Source organism: Dipteris shenzhenensis, chromosome 6, assembly GCF_047967505.1.
Source record: "Dipteris shenzhenensis isolate YYH24624 ecotype China chromosome 6, Dip_SZ_1.0, whole genome shotgun sequence".
NCBI classification, from domain to species: Eukaryota; Viridiplantae; Streptophyta; class Polypodiopsida; order Gleicheniales; family Dipteridaceae; genus Dipteris; species Dipteris shenzhenensis.
In genome coordinates, this window is record NC_141601.1 from 7626232 (window position 1) to 7638538 (window position 12307).

The following is a 12307-nucleotide window of genomic DNA, read 5'->3' on the forward strand; positions in this document are numbered from 1 at the left end:
TTATTTTATCTTTTTTAGTGCACTTCCTTTGGTTGTGTACTTGCTAGTGTAAGCTGCCAAGCAAATCTCATGCACATCTTTTGGTCGTTTCAAGTATTTTGTTATAATTTCATCGAAGAAAATGTTTGTGCTTTTGGGGTCAAGGTTTTTTAGGTGCTCTCGTCATTTGAGCAATAGAGTGCATTTTTCAAGAGGATTTCTATTAATGTATTGGAACTCCCGTGATGAAGTTGAAAGTGGCAACGAAAGGGCTAAGTACACTGCTTGCTATGAGCTTATGTATTTGGTATTTAGGATTGTGTTCCCCACTCTTCTAATATGCTCGTTCGTTGGTGGGTTTGAACCTATGCATTGTGATAGTGCCTCCTTGACTGTTGTGGTTGTTTCTTTGTCTATTTTTGTGATGTAAGAAGTGTAGTAGGTGGCAATAGTCTGCTTTGCACATGTGTTCAATCAAGTTAGCATTGATATTTGTAAAATGTAGAATGCCAAACACCTGCAATCATGGAAAAGCATTTAGGTAAGCATTTGCTAGCAAATGAAGACACTAATATTCCAAATTAGGCAATGTACCTTTGTCCCATAGCCCAAACATGAAACTTGGTTGACGAAAGCTTGCTTCAAGTCATCATTTGTTGGGCCATCAGGGACCTCAGCTAATATAGTAAAGTCAAATGGCACCCTTTCATACATTCTTCAAGACATACATCACCACACCTTCTTCATTGAAGGTTGCCCTCAAAAGGTTTCCCCCTAATGATGAATGTAGTGGCATTAATAAGTATGGAAAATCTACAAGTTCCACCTTCAGTTGTGCCTCTTGGTACAACACTTGCCCCTTCTATCTGATAGAGCTTATCAACTTGGAAGAAGTTCATAAATTGGTGAATGTAAGCATTTGGTACGAGCAATGTTATTGTGTAAGAACAAAACTTGTCCATAAAGTCTCCTTTTAAGAAAGTAGGGTACTTTGGATTCATAACTTTTTAAGTACCATAATTGCAAAAGCAATTTTCCCTCAAAGGAAAATCTGTGAGGTATGCAATCGGACAATTGAGTGATGCTTAGAGATGCTAATGAATTTCCCCCTCCTACAAAATTTTCTTTCGATGGGATAATTGCTTTTGCAATGGTTGGATTGTGTGGTGATGGTAGGAAGTTGTTAGCATCTTTACATCCTTTGTATAAATTCACTTCATCATTCTCTGTTGGTTAATATCTCTTTGTAATACTGTAGTTTGAGTAGAATTTGCCATTATAATAGATTGACATATTTGGTACATCAATAACAAGTATGGTTTGTAAAGAGTGAACACGGAGAACAATGATGATATTCTCATTTTTAAATATATGTTAAAGAACATCTTGCCGTCATGAGCACCATATCCGAAAGGATAGAGGAATGGGAATAATGCATACTGAAGTGTTAATTCGTCACATTGTGACAGACTGTCGATAGATGTTATGGGCTGACGCTCAATAATTCTTGTTGAATCACGAAGTACAATTGTGCCGACTTCTTGCGATGAATTAATGAGTTGTAGGTAGCATGTTAATTTGTTCTAGTAATGACAAGTAGTTGTCCTCATGTGCAATTTTCATAAGATCGAATGGTGAGTCAGTAGAGTGTCTTTCAAGAATATCAGAAATAACTTCTGAAGAAAGAACACTTACTCCTAGTTTTGGATGCGGTCGTTCATACATTGTCAAGTATTTTTTAAATATGGGATTTTTTCTAGAGTTAAATGCTAGAACGTGTATCGTTGTTGATAGGAAGTTTGTTGAGTTAGTACAAAATCTTTGTTGTCAATCCAACATATTAGTGGATTATCCAACATCAATCTCCTTTGTAGTATACCTGTTGCTAAAGATGTAATATCTTTAGAAATGTTTAGGGATATATCGATTATAGAAAGCATTTGCATTTGAAATATGTCCACACCTAATACATTCTGTAAATAGTCTGGATCATAGGGAACCAAGTACAACTTTCTGAATGGACTATCTATGCATGCTTTACAAGCCATTTTTTATCTATGTCCTACGTCATTTTTTACATGCAAACTTATGAACGTATTGGATAAGTCATATGGTGTTATACTTGATTCTAGTAGTGATATTACTGATTTTAACTTTGTAAAAGAACCTGTGTCAAATTCTATTCTACCACAATATACACAATATTACATCTTTGAAATATATTGAGAAGTGATTTGGTTTCATTCTTCTAGAAATTTATCGATGAATAGCCATGAAGAGAAACTCATTTGTAATCGTCTTTTCTTGTTTTCTATGCTAAAGTAGGAAGCAAGTTTTCTCCTTTCAATAAGTGACCTTTTCATATTTGTAAAGTAAATTATATGTTAAAGTAGAAGCACCTACTTTATTTTCCCGTTGTAGATGATAGTGTTAAAAATGACTTGAAATTCTCCTATTCGAATAATCTGCAAACAAAATATCAAGGTTTTTAACACTTTATATTTTTCACTCAAAATTTATAACGTCTCTAGTTTATGTTGAAACCAATTTGAATATAGCATATAGGAATTTGAATGTAGCATATAGCATTTCAAATATAGAACATGGTAAATAGCTCTTTCTTTTTGCCCATAGGAGTTTGTGTTTAGCATATATTTTTTTGCATATATTTTGAATTTGGGATATAGTAGTTTTCATTTATTACTTTGTATATATTAGGTGGCAATTTGAATTTGAGATATAGCACTTTGATTTTTGTACATAGCATTTTTCATTTAGAATTAGCACTTAGCATTGATCAACTAGCATTTTTGCATTTAGCACATAGCACTTTGTATCCAACACATAAACAAATAAACTTAACCACACATTCATGTGGGGGGAGAGTCGGCACATTTCCTCTCCAAAAATTATAAGACCAAGGAATGTGCCCTTCCTTGGGTTCATTTTTTTTTGCATTTTGCACATAGTATTTTGCATATAGTATGTAGCAATTTGAGTTTGGGATATAGAACATAGCACTTTGCATTTTGCACATGGTATTTTGTTTTTAGAACTGTATGATTTTGTATTTTGTGCATAGTATTTTGCATTTAGTATATAGCATCGAGCAACTAGCATTTTTGCATTTAGCACATAGCACTTTTTATCGAACACATAAATTAATAAACTTAACCACACATTCATGTGGGGGGAGAGTCGGCACATTTCCTCTCCAAAAATTGTAAGACCAAGGAACGTGCCCTTCCTTGGGTTCATATCATTTTGTATTTTGCACATAGTATTTTGCATATAGTATGTAGCAATTTGAGTTTGGGATATAGAACATAGCACTTTGCATTTTGCACATGGTACTTTGTTTTTAGAACTGTATGATTTTGTATTTTGTACATAGTATTTTTCATTTAGTACATAGCATTGAGTAACCAACATTTTTGCATTTAGCACATAGCACTTTTTATCGAACACATAAATTAATAAACTTAACCACACATTCGTGTGGGGGGAGAGTTGGCACATTTCCTCTCCAAAAATTATAAGGCCAAGGAATGTGCCCTTCCTTGGGTTCATATCATTTTGCATTTTGCACTTAGTATTTTGCATTTTGCACTTACTAAGTTTGGGACATAGAACATAGCACTTTGCATTTTGCACATGGTACTTTGCATTTAGGAATGTATGATTTTGTATTTTGCACATAGTATTTTGCATATAGCATGTAGCAATTTGAGTTTGGTATATAGAACTTTGCATTTAGTATATAGCAATTTTCATTTAGGTATTAGTGTTAAAATGGCTAACATGCCATATCAACATCTTGGGTGGTCATTGTTCTAGGTATATGTGCATTGAGCTATATGGTGCGCTGAGATCCATTAATGATCCTCATACTGTATGAAGAGGGAAAAGCTATGAAAGGAAGCATTAGCCCTGTTTCTATATACAATGAAACATCTAGTGTAGCTTCTAATATCTACAATTATGTTGGAAACTTGCAAAGAGCTTAGATTTACAAAATTCCTATTGGAGTAGAGGGTTTCATAGTCTTACATATAAGCTACCAATATGAGGAGAGCAAAGGGCCATGGTATCTACATAGGATTGGGAGGCATGAGAGACAGCCCTGTGGGCATGAGGTATGCATGTCACATGGGCAAATGATCATGGGCTAAAGATGTAATAACTTTAAAAACGTTTAGGGATATATCGATTATAGAAAGCATTTGCATTTGAAATATGTCTGCACCTAATACATTCTGTAAATAGTCTGGATCATAGGGAACCGAGTACAACTTTCTGAATGGACTATCTATGCATGCTTTACAAGCCATTTTTTATCTATGTCCTAGGCCATTTTCTACATGCGAACTTATGAAAGTATTGAATAAGTCATATGGTGTTATACTTGATTCTAGTAGTGATATTACTAATTTTAACTTTGGAAAAGAACCTGTGTTAAATCCTATTCTACCATAAAACACACAATATTGCATCTTCAAAATATATTGAGAAGTAATTTGGTTCCATTCTCTTAGAAATTTATCAATGAATAGCCATGAAGAGAAACTTGGTTGTAATCGTCTTTTCTTGTTCTCTATTATGCTAACGTAGGAAGCACGTTCTCTCCTTTCAATAAGTGACCTTTTCATATTTGTAAAGTAAATTATATGTTAAAGTAGAAGCACCTACTTTATTTTCTTATTGTAGATCAGAGTGTTAAAAATGACTTGAAATTCACCAATTCGAATAATCTGCAAACAAAATATCAAGGTTGTTAACACCATATTTTTCACACAAAATTTATAACATCTTTAGTTTATGTTGATACCAATTTGAATATAGCATATAGCAATTTGAATGTAGCATATAGCATTTCGAATATAGAACATGGTAAATAGCTCTTTCTTTTTGTACATAGGAGTTTGTGTTTAGCATATATTATTTTGCATATATTTTGTAGCTATTTGAATTTGGGATATAGCACTTTTCATTTATCACTTTGTATATATTTGGTAGCAATTTGAATTTGAGATATAGCACTATGAATTTCATACATAGCATTTTGCATTTAGAATTAGCACTTAGCATTGAGTAACTAGCATTTTTGTATTTAGCATATAGCACTTTGTATCCAACACATAAACAAATAAACTTAACCACACATTCGTGTGGGGGGGGAGTCAGCATCCTCTCCAAAAATTATAAGATGAAGGAACGTGCCCTTCCTTGCATTCATATCATTTTGCGTTTTGCTCATAGAATTTTGCATATAGTATGTAGCAATTTGAGTTTGGGATATAGAACATAGCACTTTGCAATTTGCACATGGTACTTTGTTTTTTGAAAAGTATGATTTTGTATTTTGTACATAGTATTTTGCATATAGCAGATAGCACTAAGCAACTAGCATTTTTGCATTTAGGACATAGCACTTTGTATCCAACACATAAACAAATAAACTTAACCACACATTCGTGTGGGGGGAGAGTTGGCACATTTCCTCTCCAAAAATTATAATACAAAGGAACGTGCCTTTCCTTCGGTTCATATCATTTTGCATTTTGCACTTAGTATTTTTCATATAGCATGAACAATTTGAGTTTGGGATATAGAACATAGCACTTTGCATTTTGCACATGGTACTTTGCATTTAGGAATGCATGATTTTGTATTTTGCACATAGGATTTTGCATATAGCATGTAGCAATTTGAGTTTGGGATATAGTTACCACACTTCCTCACCAAAATTTTAAGACCAAGGAATGTGCCCTTCTTTGGGTACATTTCAATTTGCATTTGCCACAAAGAATTTTTAATTTTGCACATAGCATTAGCACTTCGCATTAGGCTTATACTACTTTGCATTTAGCACATAACCACACATTGTGTGGGAGGAGAGTTGGCACACTTCCTCTCTAAAAATTATAAGACCAAGGAATGTACCCTTCCTTGGGTTCATATCAATTTGTATCTAGCACATAGCAATTTGAGTTTAACAAATAGTACTTTGCATTTGGGACATAGCACTTTGCACTTCATGGATGAGAGCAAGCTCAAAGGAGAAACTCTTCTGTGTTGCTTTGTAGATTTCAAGAAGGCATTTGATAGAGTCCCGAGAGGTGGCCTATGGAAAAGAATGCAAGACCTTAGAGTCCTTGCTCTAAGGGTAGGCATCTCTCGCATATACGAGAAGGTATCATGCAGACTCAGGCAAGAAAATGGACTGTCAATCGCCTTCCAAAGTAATATGGGGGTGAAACAAGGTTGCCCTCTTTCACCCACATTGTTTGGAATCTGCATTGACAAGCTAGAAGAACTGATTAATGAATTTGCAGTAGAAGAAGGGATACAAGAGCCCAAGCTTGGGCTATGGACAATACTATTGCTCCTATATGCAGATGACGTGGTTCTTTTCGCTAATGACCATGACTCCATGCATCAGCTATTATAGGTACTACAGATCTTTTGCACGGGAAGTGGGCTGCAAGTTAACACTGCCAAAACCAAAATGATGGCAGTATGCACCACCCGACCTGAACATCCCCTGGTTATCAGCTTTGAGGGCTGCCCATTGAATATGTTGATACCTTTAAATATTTGGGAATTGACATACCAGCCGATCACAGATGGTGGCAATGTGCACAAAGAAGGCTTGATACAGGTTGGGGGAAGTACTATCAATTTGAAAACGACTGTAGGCACATTGACACCTGGAACTAGAAGATTCAGAATATGTTGTTTGATGCATATGTGGTTCAAACAGTGTTATATGGAGTAGAAGTATGGGGGGGCAGCATCTCTCTCTCCACATGGAATGAGATTGAAAAAATGCAGAAAGCTGTCCTACGAAGACATCTAGGAGTCAAGGCAACTACCCCTTATTCAGTCCTCTTATTGGAAACGGGCAGGCGGCCAATTGAATTCCATGCACTGATCAGAGTGATGCAGTACCTTGTGGAAATACAACAAATGCCAAAGCTGTGTGCTTGTCATTGACTTTTCTCAGCTTCTGGGCTGATATTTGGTCATTCTTTGGTGGACATTTGCTATCTTTCTTCCACAGGCTCACCTGGTAAGCTTCTGTTCTGTCAGTTGCACAGTTAGCAAGGCCCTTGTGCCTCTAGACTTGGCTTTTGATGTACCAAAAGTGGACAGCAGTACACTTTGGCAGTGATCTTGTTCAATTGAGTTTGTGCTTTGAAAAAGCCTTGAGGCTTAAACATTCAGTCACTGATATTTGCAGTTGAGAGCTTGAGGCTCTTGTTCTTTGCCTTTGTCATTCTTGGATTTGTGCATCTGCTTGCATATGGCTGGTGGCAAAGATGATTTCTTTGAGGCCTTCAGTGCTGATGACAAGCTTGATGGGGTTAACTACCCTATGTGGTCATTCATGATGAAGCATGTTTTGGTGGCCAAGAATTTGTGGAACATAGTGAATGGCAATGAGCCTACTGTCAGGCAGGCTACACCTTCTTCTAGTGATGTTACATCCACTGGTTCTTCCTGTGATGCCTTTATTCCTCCTACTCAGGAGATGATACAGTGGGATGGCCGTGATGCTAAGGCACAGGCATTGATTGCTCTATTTATCAAGAGTATTGTCCCTCATATCAGATCATGCACTGCTACTAAGGAGTCTTGGGATAAGCTTGCCTCTTTGTATCAGGTATGCAATGAGTCCGTGTTGCCTATCTCCACAAGCAGTTGAAGGATACTCATATGGATGAGGGTGATAACATGGATGCATATCTTACAGCTATCCAAGATTTGAAGGAGCAATTGGCTAATATTGATGAGGACATCCCTAACTCACAGATTGTATCAGGCACATTGGATGGGTTGCCTGACTCTTACCAAGATTTTGCTACTACCTTGAGGTTGGTTGCCATGGGCAAAGCCAACTACTATTCCTTTGCTCAGTTGGTTGCACTTCTATTGCAAGTGGAGCAGAGCCGTGTGAATCGGAATGCCAATATGCACTCAGATCAGGCATTTGCAGCCAATGATAGGAATAAGGGGAAATTTCAGAAAGCTGTCCCTAAAAATACAGCAAATAATCAGCCTTCTTCTTCATCCTCTCAGGGTGATCAGAAGAAGAAAAAGAGGTGCAATTATTGCAGGAAGCCGGGCCATGAAATTGCTGAATGTAGGAAGAGAATTGCTTTTGAAAAGAAGAAGAAAGACTCTAGACTTTCAGTCACAACTACCTCTGGCACTGATGCAAACACTGACAAAATATGAAGAGGGGAGAGGAGAAGAGTGGAGATGAGGAGAGAGGGCACAGCTAGAGAGCACACCACAAATGACTAACTGTACACTAGATTTAGTTAAAAAAATAGAATATATACAAACCCTTTTAGGGTTAGGGTTAGGAGATCTAACCCTTTCCTTTATAGCACTCTATAAGGTTAGTGCTATGCACATATGATCACGTGATGGTGCTATGCACACATGATCACATGATGTTGAGCGTGAACTCTCAACACCTTCCCTCAAGATCAACATCATGAAGTAGGCCTTCCCTCAAGAAGATGATTCTCGGGAATCGAAGAAGGACTGAGCATTACATTCCATCACACCCCTTTAATGGGAATGTCCTTCCTCTGCGTCAAACCAAGAGCTAGTTGGTGTTTCTCAAATAGCTCTTTACCGAGTGGTTTGGTAAAGATGTCTGCAACATTTTCTTTGCTATCACAATGCTGCAGTGTGATGTCACCAAGTAACACTCTTTCTTTGATGAAGTGCTCTCTGACATCAATGTGCTTTGTCCTGGAGTGATATATTGGATTTTTGGCCAATGCTTGAGCCGATTGATTATCACAGTATATTGTTGTTGGCTTTGACTCATCAAAGTAATCTGTTTCTAACAATAGTCTTCTGAGCCATATAGCCTCACATGCACCTGTAGTGAGTGCTCTATATTCTGCTTCAGTCGAAGACAAAGAAACAGTTGGCTGTTTGTTTGACAACCATGATATAGAACCTTGACCAAGGAAAAATGCATATCCTTGTGTCGATCTCCCGGTCTCATGATCTCCGGCATAGTCACTGTCACAGTATCCATGCAACCATGGATGACTTCCTCTGTATTCTATCCCAAACTGTCTTGTTCCTCTGATGTATCTCAAGACTCATTTGGCTGCATTCCAATGAGACTATTTTGGATTTGCCATAAATTGTGCTAGTGAGCTTACTGCATAACAAATATCTGGCCGTGTGATTGTCAGATATATAAGAGATCCGATGAGTTGCCTGTAGTATCTGTCATTGACTGTAGGCTTTTCTGAATCTTTTCTGTTCCATGGGAGTGGCTGCAATCTTGCAATCTACCATATGAAACTTCTTCAGGAGACTATCAACATACTTGAGCTCACTCATGAATGTGCTATCTGAATCTCTCCAAAACTCAATTCCAAGACAATAGTGCATAAGTCCAAGATCTTTCATGTCGAACTCTGTAGATAAGTCTTGTTTCAATTTTCTGATGAAGCTATCCTTGCTTCCTGTCACAATCAGATCATCTACGCACAAAAGTGCAATAGTAATGTCTTCCCCTTGAACTTTGTAGTAGAGAGTATGATCTACATTGGATTTCATGTAACCCAGATCAGCAAAATACTAGTCAATTCTACTGTACCAACTTCTGGGTGCTTGCTTTAAGCCGTAGAGACTTTTCTTGAGATGGCAAACCTTATTCTCCTTTCCTGGTTCAACATAACCTGCTGGTTGTTGCACGTAGACTTCCTTGTCTAGATAACCATTGAGAAATGCATTCTTGACATCGAGCTGATACACATTCCATTTACTAAGTGTCGCTAGTGATATCAAGAATCGTATGGAATCCATCTTTGCTACTGGAGCATAAGTCTCATTATAGTCTTGACCATATTGTTGTGCAAATCCTTTTGCAACTAATCTGGCTCTATATCTTTGAATACTGCCATCTGGATTGTACTTCACTTTGTATACCCATTTGTTTGCTATGGCCTTCTTTCCTGGTGGAAGGTCGCATAATTCCCAAGTTTTGTTCTTATACAAAGCATCCATTTCTTCATTCATAGCAGTTTGCCATTTTGGCTTGTCTACTACATCTTCGAAGTACACTGGCTCTTCTGTAGCCATGATGGTAGTCATAAGAGCATAGTTGGTAGTTTCCACCTGAATTGCTTTGCCTTTCTGAGCATATGTCAATCTAGCTGGTAGTCTGCTTTCCCTAGTAGACCGTCTGAGCTGCTGTGGCACTGCTTTCGGGCATGGCTTAGATTGGCAACTTGGAAAAATTCAAAGCGTCCCCTCTATGGCGATCTAGTCTACTCTGATCTAGATCCAAACCAACCGTCGATCGATGAAAGAATAGCAAATAATTCCTTTTCTTTTGTTCTTTTTAAGTGCTGGGTCAGATGCATCGATGTAGAGGCAAATGTGCGTGAAGGAAGTGGTTTTGTCGGTGAGGCTCAAATGTGAGTGTAACTTGCACCGAAATGTGCGGATGATGTGACGAGCGCGTAGAGCATGAAAAAAGAAGTGACTTTCCTTTTTGGAGCACCCTCAAATTCTTCCTGGATCAAGAGATATGACTTGATCTAGGTGGAGGGACAAAAGGAGTGCAAATGTGCTCAATGATGATGTGTCACTATGAGTCACATGCAGTGATGATGTGGCACTGTGCCTAGCAAGAGGTGTGCCTGTGAAGCTCTGTGCTGACGTGGCAGGATTGTGCACATGCAGTGTGTGCACAGTGTGCCTGGCAAGGGACTGTGCCTGCAGAGGGTCAGTGCTGACTGGACTGCTGAGGTGGTAGTGCTGAGGTGGCACAGATGATGTCAGCAAGGTGATGTGGCAATGCTGACGTGTCAACTGACGTGGCCTACTTATGTGGCCGATGACATGACATTGTGGATAAGGGTGCCACGTGGCAGAGGATAAGATAGCTACACGTGTCGCTACGTGGTCAGCCGAAATCTTTACGATGCTCTAGAATCTTTGAAGATTCCGTCGACGAAGTCGTCTGCAGAGCGAGGCTGAGCCGACGGTGATGATGCCCTGGTGGACGGATAGGCTTTGTTGGAGAGGCTTTTGTCGATGGAGGCGAGCCAGCATATGGCATTGTTCGTTTCGTGTAGGGGAGCCTTTGCGGGGTGCTAGTCGCTAGGCGCTCGGCACTGGAGTGTTGACGGAGCTCTCGGAGTCCGTTGTCCCAAGTTGTCGTGGACATTGCATGCCGGGAGCTGCTATTGGGATGCGTTCTCGTGGCTTATCAATGCAAAAGGATCGTGCAACGCTGGTCGATGGAGCTTAAAGTTGGGCTTGCTTGTATAGCGAGGCACAGGAGCTGCTGGAGCTCGCAGGAAGAAAGACGTTTGAAGGACACTGTGCAGAGGCTGGTGGCGAAAAATGAGAAGATGGAGAGGTTGCACTGCTGGCAGAAGCGTTTGTAGACTCAAATTCTTCCTAGATCAAGAGATATGACTTGATCTAGGTGGAGGGGCAAAAGGAGTGCAAATGGTGCTCAATGATGATGTGTCACTGTGAGTCACATGCAGTGATGATGTGGCACTGTGGTGATGTGGCCTATTGATGTGGCTATCGATGATGGTGTGGCAGTCGATGATGTGGTGATCGATGATGTGGTAGCCTCATGGGGCTGCTGATGTGTCAGATAAGATGATGTGGCACTTGAAGATAAGGTGCCATGTGTCCAACTATGGATCAACCAGTTAACCCAAGGTCATCTTCACCGGACCCTGGTTCTATCCTATCTGCCACGTGTTTAACTACTGGGCACCAAAATCTTTGAAAGATTCTGATAGAATCTTTGGGATTCCATCATCTTCTTCATTACTGGTTGACGCCCTCAAGTGGCAGGTGTCCGAGTTGCGCACTTGGCTGCAGAATGTGGAGGCTGTCGAGGAGAGGCTCGCGTCCGAAATGGGGCAGCTGGAGGCTCCAGCACTCAAACACCGCACCGATGGCTGGCTCCGTTGCTGTTGGTCGGCCGATGCACGTCGGGTGGGCTATAGAGGAGTTGTCCGCTTTGTTGGAGAGGGTGTTGGAGGCGTTGTGGACTGGCGTCGTAGCAGTGCACTAGCAGTGCACTGTAGGCTTGGTGCTGGTCATCGAGGAGCCTTCGGAGGCTGGAGATCTACTACCAAGCTGTTGTGGAAGCGCGAATCGCACGTGCAGGAGATCTCGAATGGAGATCGTAGGTAGGTGCGCCCCTCAAAGGAGCTGCTGAAGGTAGTTCGGTGCTAAGCCAACAGGCCCCCGTCCTCACGACTCCTCTCACCTTTTCTTCTTCATCTTCTCATCAGAGCTGCTACCATTGCCA